The sequence below is a fragment of the Fukomys damarensis genome, unplaced genomic scaffold (assembly GCF_012274545.1).
Source record: "Fukomys damarensis isolate Sample0158 unplaced genomic scaffold, DMR_v1.0_HiC HiC_scaffold_37, whole genome shotgun sequence".
Taxonomy (NCBI): domain Eukaryota; kingdom Metazoa; phylum Chordata; class Mammalia; order Rodentia; family Bathyergidae; genus Fukomys; species Fukomys damarensis.
In genome coordinates, this window is record NW_022900949.1 from 67,072,567 (window position 1) to 67,084,651 (window position 12,085).

General features: G+C 36.7%; 2 protein-coding genes across 13 annotated transcripts in view; one reads left to right on the forward strand and one right to left on the reverse strand.

Annotated features, from left to right (window-relative positions):
- The window catches only part of Med12l (mediator complex subunit 12L), a 305,898-nt gene that overhangs the window by 172,159 nt on the left and 121,654 nt on the right, over positions 1 to 12,085 (reverse strand). The gene's annotated exons all lie outside the window — the stretch shown is intronic.
- The window catches only part of P2ry14 (purinergic receptor P2Y14), a 20,038-nt gene continuing 8,320 nt past the window's right edge, over positions 368 to 12,085 (forward strand). The window contains exon 1 of one of the 2 annotated variants that reach the window (XM_010625309.3): positions 368 to 582. The gene's annotated coding sequence lies outside the window, so the exon portion shown is untranslated. Of the gene's footprint in view, positions 583 to 943; positions 1,158 to 12,085 lie in introns of those variants that run through there. The other variant, XM_010625310.2, reaches the window with a different exon arrangement.

Sequence of the window (12,085 nt, forward strand, 5' to 3'; positions counted from 1 at the left end):
CCTGCTTTCTCCCCTGGTTATCAAAGTGAGAAATTTGCAGTTACTCTTTACTACCAAATATTTTTATTTTCCAACAAGTTTGAGGGAGCTGAGGCCATGTGAAGTACAACTTGCAAATACTTTCCAAAAGAACACAGAAGCTATTATTACAACAGCTTCACAGGAAAAGGTCAGAACTAGGCATGGGAAAGATCCATCTTCCCGCTGGCTGGAGCACCACTTGCTCAATCTCTCTGGCTCTCTCTCCATACTGCTTTCACCTTGTTTACCTTGGCCAAGCCTTATAACTTGTAATTCTAAGCAAATCCAAATCAGATGCAACTGATACAAGCACAAATCACAGCGAGGCTCCAAAGAGTACCAGGCATTTGCACACTTGAAGTTGAAACCTTTGGCAAGTCGTCAACATTTCAGAGAGCACTTTAAATGTTTTGATTTGAGAGCTAATGCAGCATTTCCCACTGATCAACATGAGCAGTTCAGACAGAAAGCAAACTACATTTCCCTCAACATCAGTCAGATGTTATACTCACTTGCTGATCCCCTCTTGCCTACATAGACCATAGGAGAATGGAAAAATAGGTAAGTAGGAAAATTCCATCCAATACAGAATATTTTAAGAGAATATTTATAAGTGCAATGTAAAATGGCTTTTGATGCTCTTAATCTCCTAATTCTTTTAACAGATGAAATGACAGAGTGAGACTGAATTTTTATAAGTGAGACTGGATTTTTCCAAGTTCAAAGAATAAACTAAGTCTAGTTACTTTTTCTCTGCAAATATTCTTTAATTTATTGGAGCATGACTGGCTTACATAGGACTCATAATTTAGGCATCATGAAATTCCAATTTTTAAAAAAAGTTGCATGAGTCAACTACAGGACAGTGTTGTATATATGCAGATAAAGAGTTAAAAATGGGTTATCCGATATGCCCCAAGACAGCTGGGTTATGATGTAATCCTCAGGGCAACGGCAGTCCAATAAAGAACTAAGATGCTCAAGAAAGACAATAAAAAGCAGAAAGTTTGATTTAGGAGCATAAAAGGCCACATCCTCACAAAAACTGAAACTAATGTGAAATGCTTCATGCAAGAAAGTTCTTAAAGTCTTCTCTACAGCATTAAATGCCTGGCCTACTGGTGTGGAACTTAATGGTGAGTCACAATTTATTTTCAAAGAAAAGAAACCAGAATTAAGAGATATCATAGTTATTTCTATTATTGTCATAGGTTTCAACTATAATTTCCTTGATTCTTAACTTCTGATTTCTTCCTTAGAAATTTAACAAACATTCCCTAGCATTTTTAGTTTTATTGGTGGGTGGCAAAGAGGAACAGTATGCATAATTTATAAACCTTACTCTGTTTTTATATAAAATGCACAGTAAATTCTATAAAATTTAGACTAATAATTTTTATAATGTAAATCATGCTTAGAGTCCACTATTTTATTTTATAGCCTCAAAAAAATATATTTTTAAAGAGCCCCATTTTGCAAAGAAACTAGGTAAGAGATTTAGAAAATAATGTATCAATCACTCTTGTGTATGTGTCTCACATCGTAACTAAAATGACGAGGCTGACATTCACAACCCCTTTCTATGATGGTCAACTGTCTGCATGTGCCCGACCCATTTTAAGAACGGTGCTTCATTTCATGGCCTTTAGTGCTTCTTCAATGGAAAACTTTCCCAAGCTACTAGAAATCAACACATGCAATCAATATTGCCTGAAAAAGAAAATTTAGCATAAAATTATGTTTGAAAACAAAACAAGATCTAAATTTACTGGGTTTTTTGGTATTTTCTATATTCTTATTCATACTGGTATAAATATATATACTTTTTCATTCATTTGTAGTTTTGCTAATAACTTTTAAATGTGTTAACATTAAGCACAAGAAAATGTCATCTAAATTAAAAAAAAAAAAAAAAAAAAAAAAAAAAAAAAAAAAAAAAAAAAAAAAAAAAAAAAAAAGCTGAATATCAGCAATGTGATGACTCAACCTGACAAAAAAAGGAAAAAAGGCAGGTTTCTTTCCCTGCCCTTAGGTCAGGATCATGCATAGAAAGGCAAACCTGTTAAGTCAAGGAGAAGGGAAAAACCGCTAATGATATTTTACAATAATTTTCCTATGACAAAGATAACCAATATTTCTAATTTAAAATTTCAAGTACTGAACTCCCATGATACAATCTTCTGTTTTTAAAACCTTTACACAGACATTGTCATCTCACTCCATGTTTCTGGCAGCCAGGCAACAATGCAGAAGGCTTTCTCTTATTATCTCTGCTTCAAAATTAGGAAAACAGGACCAAAAGATGTTCAGTAACTCAAACAAGATGATATATCTAATAAATCTCAAGGATGGAACTTGAAGATAAAAGCAGTCAGACCTCAAATTCACTATTTTTTTCACCCTTCCCTTCTTGACTGAATTAAGATGACTGTGTCCAACAAAAGTTGTAATTTATGCATAAATACAAGTTGGAGATGCAAAAAGAGTGCAGGACTGGCTGGCCTCTGGACGGGCAGTTTACATAACACAGGTAATAACTGTGCTGAATGAAATGGTAAATATTATTGGAACTCAGATTTTTGCTAAGCCAATTTGGCATGGTGAAAAAGTAGATGTGATTTGGAGATAAACAGCTAAATCTGAAGCAGCGATGACCTTCAGCTACATCTTTTACTTCTGTTTTCATGTTGTTTTATTTTTAACCTCTTTTATTTCTTTTATCTTCCTCTGTCCCATCACCTATTAAAGGGGGCAGGTGCCTGGCACATAGCAGCCATTCAATAAAAATGGAATCCCCTCTCATTTTTCATCCCTGCTAATAAAATAACTAAGTTAGAGGTAGTAGTGGTAAGAGCCAACCCCACAAGAAACTGCTTGGGTTGTAATATGTGACTAAGTCCTAAAAAGAAATTATAAAGATAAGGGAAATAATACTTCTATTTACCAGTTGTCACTTCCACAAAAAAGTGGGCATCGTGCAAGTACACAGGTAATGAACATCTATCAACACGTGTTTACTAACAGAAGGGACCTTCTTTCTAAAACATTAGGCCACTTCTTCCTAGACAATTCAGAGAATGTGACAGCTAGGATGCTCAGAGCTCAGAGTCAGGCCTATGAGTCCCACAGGTTTACACCAAAAAAGGCGGGGTAAATAGGTAAATGGAAAGACAGGGAGGTCAGTATTTGCTTGCTTGACATACACGTCTGGTGAGTGAATGGAGAATCAAAAACAACCAACCTTACAGAAAGACAAAGACAGGAAGGAAACCAAGTGAAAGATACAGATACTTAAAAGTGACGATATTGGACTAAAAAGACATATGCTTTTTAATTTAATACCTTGCCATGAAGGTCTGGAATTCTTTATTGATATTCACAGTTCAGTACATAAAGATAGTTTAGGGACTGAAATGTTGCAAATTAGGAAACCAACCAAAAAACTTAGAAAAGTAACCAAAAAATTTTCAAATCTTTTATTAGAAAATATAGTTAGATACATCTTAGCCGAGAATTCTCAAATTCTTTTATCTCAGGATCCCTTTCATTCTGAGCTTTTGTGTATATCTATCCATATTTACTATGTTATAAATTAAAATTGAGTTATAAAATGCTTAGTACATTTTAAAAGCATTATATAATATAAATAACATTTTATGAAAATACCTATTTTCAAAAAAATGTACTTTATACATTATAGCAAGGTAGCTTTATTCTATATTTTTTGCAGATCTCTTCAACAACTGACCTAGAAAAGAGAGTAAGATTCTCATATCCACTACCACAAACATGGTGCTGTAAAATGTTGTTTGGTTAATGTACATTGAAGAAAATCAAATATTTAATTTTATATAGGTAATAATGAAATAACATCCTTTTTTCTCTGATACTACACCAAAACTCAAGAAGTGAAGGTTTCTTAAATCATGCCTTCAATAACAGATCTAAAACCCTGTCAAGGAATATTTTATATTTTGTTACATTAAAATCCTTTGGTCTGCCTTGATCCTTGAAAAGATCTTTTACTCATACGTAAGTTAAAATCATTAATGTTGGTCATTTGGAGAGCAAAATATTCATTAAAAAGTTCCTAGTCTAGACACTTTTCATTATATAGTATTAAAACATTACTTTAATTAATATTGCCACTATTAACCCAATCTCAATGTTGGAAAGCTATGAAGCTCATAGTGGTTGATACAAGTTTTCCACAATTAAATTGTTTGAAAGAAAACGAGTGAATTAAGCACGGGACAATCACACAAGAAAATGTTATACAGTAACCAAAACGAATGAATTATAGCATCTTTGGTAACACATACTATATGTACCCCAGCTGAGCATTTCTGATCCAAAAACTTGAAATCAAAATTACCCGGAAATTTGAAACATTTTAGATTTCCAGATTAGGTGTGCTGAACTATAAAGTCTATGGAAATATTGACAAATTCAAAATTTCAAATCTGAAATTTGTGGTCCCAGTATTTCAAGGGAAAATAAATAAATAAATACATATATACACACACACACACACACACACACACATATCAAAAATAAATACATATCAAATATATACCATATATATCAAATACACAACAAAATTTATGTATTTTATGACTATATATGCAAAAATCAGTTTTAAAATCAAAACTGCACATATATACATACCACATGCCCAAAAACTTTTAAGAATGTATATGGGTTGGGCTGGAGATTCAGTTCAATGGTGCTACCGCCTGCCTTGCAAGCGCAAGGACCCAAGTTTGATCCCCAGTACAAAAAAAAAAAAAAAAAAAAAAAAAACAGAATGTATATGGGTGTTACAAAGTTATATTAAACAGAAAGTAAAGATTGAAGAAAATAGGATTCAGACTCAGTGGGATGAAAGTAGCCAGAAGTATGGCACAGGGATGAAGGAAGGTCTGGTTAGTTACACACGGCTGTTTTTTGTCAAGGACTTGGCTATTCCTTCAGTTAATGAGTTTAATAAAAACTACTAACATTAAGAATAACAAAATTAGGGGCCAAGGATTTAGCTCAGTGGTTCCACCATCTGCCTAACAAGCACAAGGTCTGAGTTCGATTCCTGGTACAAAAAACAAAAAAACACAACAACAAAGAGTAACAAAATGAATTTTTACAAAGTAAACCTTGTTTCAGTGTTCCACAAGATTTATCATTCCACTTTTACGATCCAAAAATTTTTAAAATCCACATTATTTTACATATCATGTTCATAGAAAGTGACAATTCAGAAAAAGAACGCATTTGTAAAACACTAGAGATCCTAGTTAGCACTTGATAATTTAAGAAATTGAGCCCTTAATCTGACCACAGTTGTATAAAATAAATTCATAAATAAATTCAATAAATATTCACTGAGCTTCTACTTGGCCGGACCTATTCTATTTCTAACATAGCAGTAAACAAGGGAAATAATTTGTTCTCATGCAGCTTACCCTGGGGAGGGGTAAATAAATGGGGACAGGAGAGGAGAGAAAATAAATGAAAAGTAAGTAATAGTTAGGGGTGCGGCTGTGGAAGAGAAAAGATGCTGAGAAGAGGAAAGCTTTCCAGGAAAGTGGCAACATAACAGATCAGCAATGGGCATCCACACAAAGATGACCCAGATGACACCCAAAGGCTGAGGAAGGATCCAAGTAACTTCTTCCCCAGAGGGTTTGCTGCAGATATTTTTCTACTTCTACCCCACTACAGTGACAGTATGAAAGCAAATTCACTTAGGTATTTCCGTCCCTCCTCTGCAGGGATTCACAAAACAGGCGGTCATCCTGGCAGACCCTGCCTATAGTTCCATTTAGTTTACAAGGACCCAGAAACTGCTCATGATTTACTGGGACACAGGAAAAACATTCACCCGGTCAGAATTCTGCCAGGCACTAGATAACAGAAAGGCTTAAGCAGGCAGCAAGGATGTTAAGCCTTTGGTTTATTTTGAACTTGGTTCATTAGACCAAAAATACTAAGCACTTCAACAATCTGTATCTACAACAAACATTTGTTTACTTGCTAAAGCACCAAATATCTCTTGCCCTTTTTCCAAAACCTTCACATACACACAAACCTCCCATACACACAAACACACCAACACACCTGCACTTCTTCCACAAGCTAACTAACCACATCAGTAACAATGAAGAGAGAGAAGCACTTGCTGGCAATGCTGCTGCTACAGCTTAGGCAAGCAGTAGGAAGAGGCTTCTGTTGTCCACCAGGAGAGCAATGATGGCTGCCCTGGCTGAGGAACACAGGAACCCAGTCAGTGATAGTTATCCAGTGTTATTTCTGCTAGGCTTCTGCCAGTCACCTAGTGGAGGATAGCATGAAACCAAGGTAAGAACACACAGGTTAGGTGTGGTCTCTAACAGGTGCTCTGGATACCTGCTTGGGAAACTTGTTCAACCCACTATACTCTCCTCAACTGCTTCCGGTGTAAAATGATTTAGGTAGGTCATTCACCAAAAATGTGTAACACCTAGTATGGGTCATCTGCTGGATCAAGTGAAAATATAAAGCTCTCACCCCATGCAGTATAACAGATAAGCTAGCAAAAACAAGAATTTTTTCGTAGAACACAGTATTTAAGGCTTTAAAATAGCAATGACCTGAACTCAACTCTGAGTTCTACCACACAGTAGGTTTGATACCTTGGACAATTTACTTCAATTGTCTAGTTGGTTTCTTCAACTATTAAATAGGATTACTTCTAACTTGTCAGTACTACTTGAGGACTTAAAAATTCATAGCTGTAATTCACTCATTTTCATTGTTACAAAATAATTTAACCAAATAAGTAATAATTTTTTCGCTCATTTTCCTGTTAATAATCATTGTTAGTACTACAAAGAGCACTTCAATGAGCGCTCTTGTACATGTTCCCTGACATGTATCAGCAAGTTTTCTAGGACATACATCTAAAAGTTATATTGCCTGCTAGAGGGTAACTATTCATCCATACCAAATATGTCCAAGTCATTTTTTTCAGTGATGAACTTTAGAAACAATGTTGAGTAGCATATTTTTTAAAGGTCTAGAAGTGGAACATGGCATGGACCTTTTTACAAAGAAATGTATGTACATACAGTATTGATTAAAGTCACTTGTTTTAACAAAGAAAATAAAACCACGAAGTCCAGGGCAGGGCTGGTTCTCTCCCTCAGGTTGGTTCAGGGCTCATCTGTTGTGCTTTCACTTCTATTACAGAATTCCTTTTCAAAGCATTAAACATTCCATTGAAAAGAAAACCTATTTTTAAAAGCAATTAGCATTGGCTGTGTCTGAAGCAAGGCAAAGTTTCTAGTGAATGGTGATTACTGCTATAGAAAGGGCTGAGCTCAAGGTGAGGCATGACTAACTCAACTGGTGTGGTAAGAAAGCCTGGGTCCCTAACAGAACTGTGAGGGACCCAGAGCTTCAGAAATCGGAGACGCTGCAGGGGAAAAAGAAGGACTACAGGCTTCTGGAATGCCAAAATACTGGACTGAGCTCCAGGTGGGCACAACTGGTGCCAGGGCTTTTCACTGCCTTTATCCTAGCATCAAGGCTACTGTCAGGTAATCAAGTGTAAAAGAATATTTGAAAAATGAAAGAAAATGTTTGTTTCATAAATGATAGTTTAAAATGTTTAAATAAAGATAACTTTCACTTAGAAGAGAAAGTAGCACAAAGAAGATTGCCAAGAAAGAAAAACAGACACATTATATCAAGGATAGGCAGAAGAGCCTCCAGAGGTGACTGAGAAAGAAAGGATATTATTACTTGACACTTGTCACATTCATATACTGAGCTCAAGACCCTTCCCCCAAAGATAATGTGTGCAAAATACCAGATTGCGCTATGCATAAATATACATATATAGTTTATTTATATATATATATATATATATATATGCAAGACAGTACATGTATGTATTCCCAAGTATGTATACATATACATTTACTTTGTTTCCTTTTAACTAATCATTTTGAAAATAAGTTGCAGGCATCATGACCCTTTGATTCCTTAATACTTGCAAACACATCTCTGATATTCTCCTGCACTATTAATATTCCTACAAAGATTAATATTAGTTCAGTAGTATCACTTACTCTACAGAATGTATTCAGATTTACACAACTGTCTCCATACCAATTTCTATACCTACTCGCCACAAACAACAAAGCACAACTAATTCATTTCCCCTTTTTGGTACTGGGGATCAAACTCATGTCCTTGCACTTGCAAGGCAGATGCAGTGTCCCTAAGCTAAATCTCCGGCCCCAGGCCTTTTTAAATTTAGGATTGTCCTCTCCCATCTCACCTAGTTTGTTTTGTTTTTTAAAGTCTAGTACAGTTGTTTTCTGAATTTGTCTGACTGTTCATATGTGAGTAGCTGAAACAGCACTGCATAAGTGTGTTGTACATATCTTGCTGCATCATAACAAGAGGCATAAAATATCAAATTTTTCCATTTTTGGTAAGTTTATCAATCCAGTGTTCACCAGAAATAATTACTGAAGAGGTATAATTTTTGTCCTTATTATCCTCACAGATATGAGAATCTGTGTACAAGACCCAGTTCACCCACAAATACCCACCCAAGGGCTCTGAGCAGCCACTGAAGATCGCTGCCTGAGTCAAATGACACCCTGAAGTAGCAAGATTATAACTTCCTAATTGCATAATTCCTCATACCTTTACTAGCTGGCAAGCTTCTGTGAAGATCAATTTTTCCCTTCAGGGCTGGGGATTTAAAATAAAAGAAGGGCTGGGGATTTACCTCAGTGGTGCCACCACCTGCCTCACAAGCACAAGGTCCCAAGTTTAATCCCCATTACAAAAAAATAAATGAATAAAAATCCCTATTTCATCCTTCCCTTTTAAAACCTGAATGTTTAGTATCTCCATAAACTCCTAAATTTTTTTCTCCAATATACTTTTATCTATTGATGTTGTCCTTGCGGAAACCCAACAGTGCCAGGTTTGAAAGTAACTTCTAGTTAACTCCCTCATCCTTTTTCACCATTTCACTTTTGATATGAACATTTCCTTGCTTTCTACCCTCCAATGTATCACCTTACCTTACACTTTTTCCATGCTTGATTTGAAATCAATTGCTTGTCTTAAGAAGACCTGGTTCCTTTTATGGGCAATGATACTTAGAAACAAGATGATCTCATTGACATTGGGTTATTACTACTTCTCCATCTGTAGAAGGTTCCTTCTTTTGACAAGTACGGAGGGAAAAGGTTTACACAATAAGCCTTTTCAAGTATCAAGTTTATAGGTAATAGGACATTATGGCCTCTGGACCTACAGATTTGTTTTAACCCCATTGCAAGTTAAGAGGAAGGACTTTGAGCAAGTTTACATCTTGAAAGGAAGTAGCCTTTAGACACAGGTCAATACCAAAAATACAAATGAGAAAAGCAATAACGTAAAGAGAAAAATCGGAAGGAAATGAGTGTAGGTCACATCCACCCAACTCCAACACACAGAAAATCACGTAGAACAAAACTGATTCTGGCCATTTTCACAAGGGCTAAGGAAGTCATGAGCATGGAATCACAGAGCCAGATGCAAACAAAAATGAGTACTTGCTATCAGAGATTTTTACATACAGGCATTACATCTGAAGCAATAGTGTAAGGACATCTAATGGTTCCCCTGGTGCATGGCAAAACATATGACTACTTTCTTGTAGTATACCTGACCAATCCTACTGAAATTCCCTGGGAAGCTGAAATAATCACAAATGGAATGAAGCGCAACGCACATACATTCAGCAATGGAACTCAATCTGCAAGCTGTGACTAGTAAAAAGTCACTTCTCTGCAATATTTCCACTCTCACTCTCAATATTTTCATTCTCAAAAGTCTAGTATATTTATATTTTGGTGGGATTTTTGGCTACAGAATCCTGCATCTTAAACTAACAGAGGTGGCTACTGTTAGTTAAGGAGTGAAATGGAAATCTGTTCTCCATTTCTACAGCTTAAACCTGAGTACTGCTTGCCAAACTGAGAAATGCAAACATCATCTCAGTGAGGCAAAGAGGTCAGAGATTCATTTCCTTGTGTGGCCCCAGGGAATACAGCTCTATATTCCAAAACAATGCTGCAGAGGAACAAGCTGGAAAAAATTTTTTTAGAATCCAGGCAGATCATCAAAGTTTCAGAAAGAAACTACAAATCAGTTCCCAAAATTCTGAAGCAGAAACTGCTCAGAGCTTTCTCTCTGCCATTCAGCACAGACTGCTGAATATGAGCATGAAACACTGGGTTTTACTCACCCTGCATCTCTGACTATCACTTCCTGTGATCATCAGAAGAAATGCTGCCCCACACCTCCCCCAGGGGAATTACCACTGGGCCACACACCCAAGAAGGCTCAGAGAGCACTGTGCAAGGTGTCCCCCATGCCTACCATAGCCCTGTGTTGTAGTGCAGAAGAGCATCAGTCTAAATACACATGTACAAGGGAAGTTGAGTGGGAGGCTGATCCAGGGGAGGCCTGGAGAGTCAGAGTCCCAGAGACATTTGCTTATTTTGTTGAAAACTGAGTTACTCCTTGTAACCCTGATGCTCCACTGAGTTATAGGAAACAGGAATCCTATAAGATATCTTCTACCCTCTCATTCTAAGGCATGAAAACTGATACACAAAGGCATTTAGCATCTATCATAACACTAAAGCTAGTAAGACTTTGAATCATTCTTGTAACAAAGCTCACTATATTTGATACGCATGTTTTTAATCACTCTGTCCACTACTCCAATACAGCAGAAATAAAGTCCACTTCATATTCCTAGACCTTAGCACATCAATTCCTTATTACTAATGAATTATTCAATATACAGTTAAGGTTTGACACCAATAAGAGCTAAATTCTCCTTCATCAACAGAATGACATCACATACACCTATTATTAAGATGTATTATTAACTCCAGTGGTTCTCAACTGGAGAACATTTAGAAATGCCTGAAGATAACCACAGAGTGCTACTGACATCTAATGGATAGAGGCCAGAGATGCTGCTGAACAAGCAAGAGCACAAAAAACAGCCCACTTAGAAATTGGAGGCAAAAAGAATGTTCACAATGCCAAGAAAATGACCCACCCTGACTATCTATATGTAGTTCCCATGCAGAGGCTAGTGAGGCACAGCCATTTTCCCAGCCTCCACAATTTAGCGTTTAGGAAACTTCAGGACCATGCTTCAGAGGGCAGAGGTGTCTGTGCCACACTTTGCCCTCCATTAACATCTCCTGTGATCTGCTTGCCTCATCACAAGATGGTGAAGACAAATAGTCTTGCCTTTTGGATGAGCTGGATGTGCCAGACTTGAACTTTGCTGCGAGTTCTGCTAAAGTGTTTTCAGGGAAGTAGTTAGGTTTTTAGGGAAGTATTAGGTAGCTTTGAATATCACCAGTTATCCATACTAATACAGCCTCATGCTCATATATAACTGAAGGTTGGCTCTGTGTGTAGCAGAAATGCAGATGTTTTATAAAGAGTTTCAAAGCCTGGAATAAACAATCCAAGCTCCAAGCAGTCAAGTTTTAGAGCCTGGAATACACATTCCAGGCAGTCAAGGTAGAGCTGAGTTTACCACTTGATAGAAGAAGTTCGTAGATGTCTGCCACTCGGCCTAACAAGAGTATGCAGATATGTCCAAAGTGAGAATTAGCACAGCCCAGAGAAGGTGACTGTGATATCCAATCATAAGTCACATTAATACCTATGTTACTGACCTATATTCTAATGAAGGGGAAGTCCAAGAGCTGTAGTGGAGTTAGGAGGATCAAGTTAGACCTGACCAAGACCTCACATCTGCTGCCAGACCAAACTGGCTGTGGGTAAGAAGCAGCAACCAGGAGAGTCGAACTCATGTCAGAGGCCCAGGGGATCTAGGTTTCTCACATCAGCAAAGACTCAGCAAGAACTGCTACTTGTTTTAATTGCTATTACAAATACAGTAGTCTAAGTCTGTAAGAAAGTTAAATCAAAGTCAAACATACATCCATTTTTAACACTTTCAGAAATTAAAAAAAAAAAAAAAAAA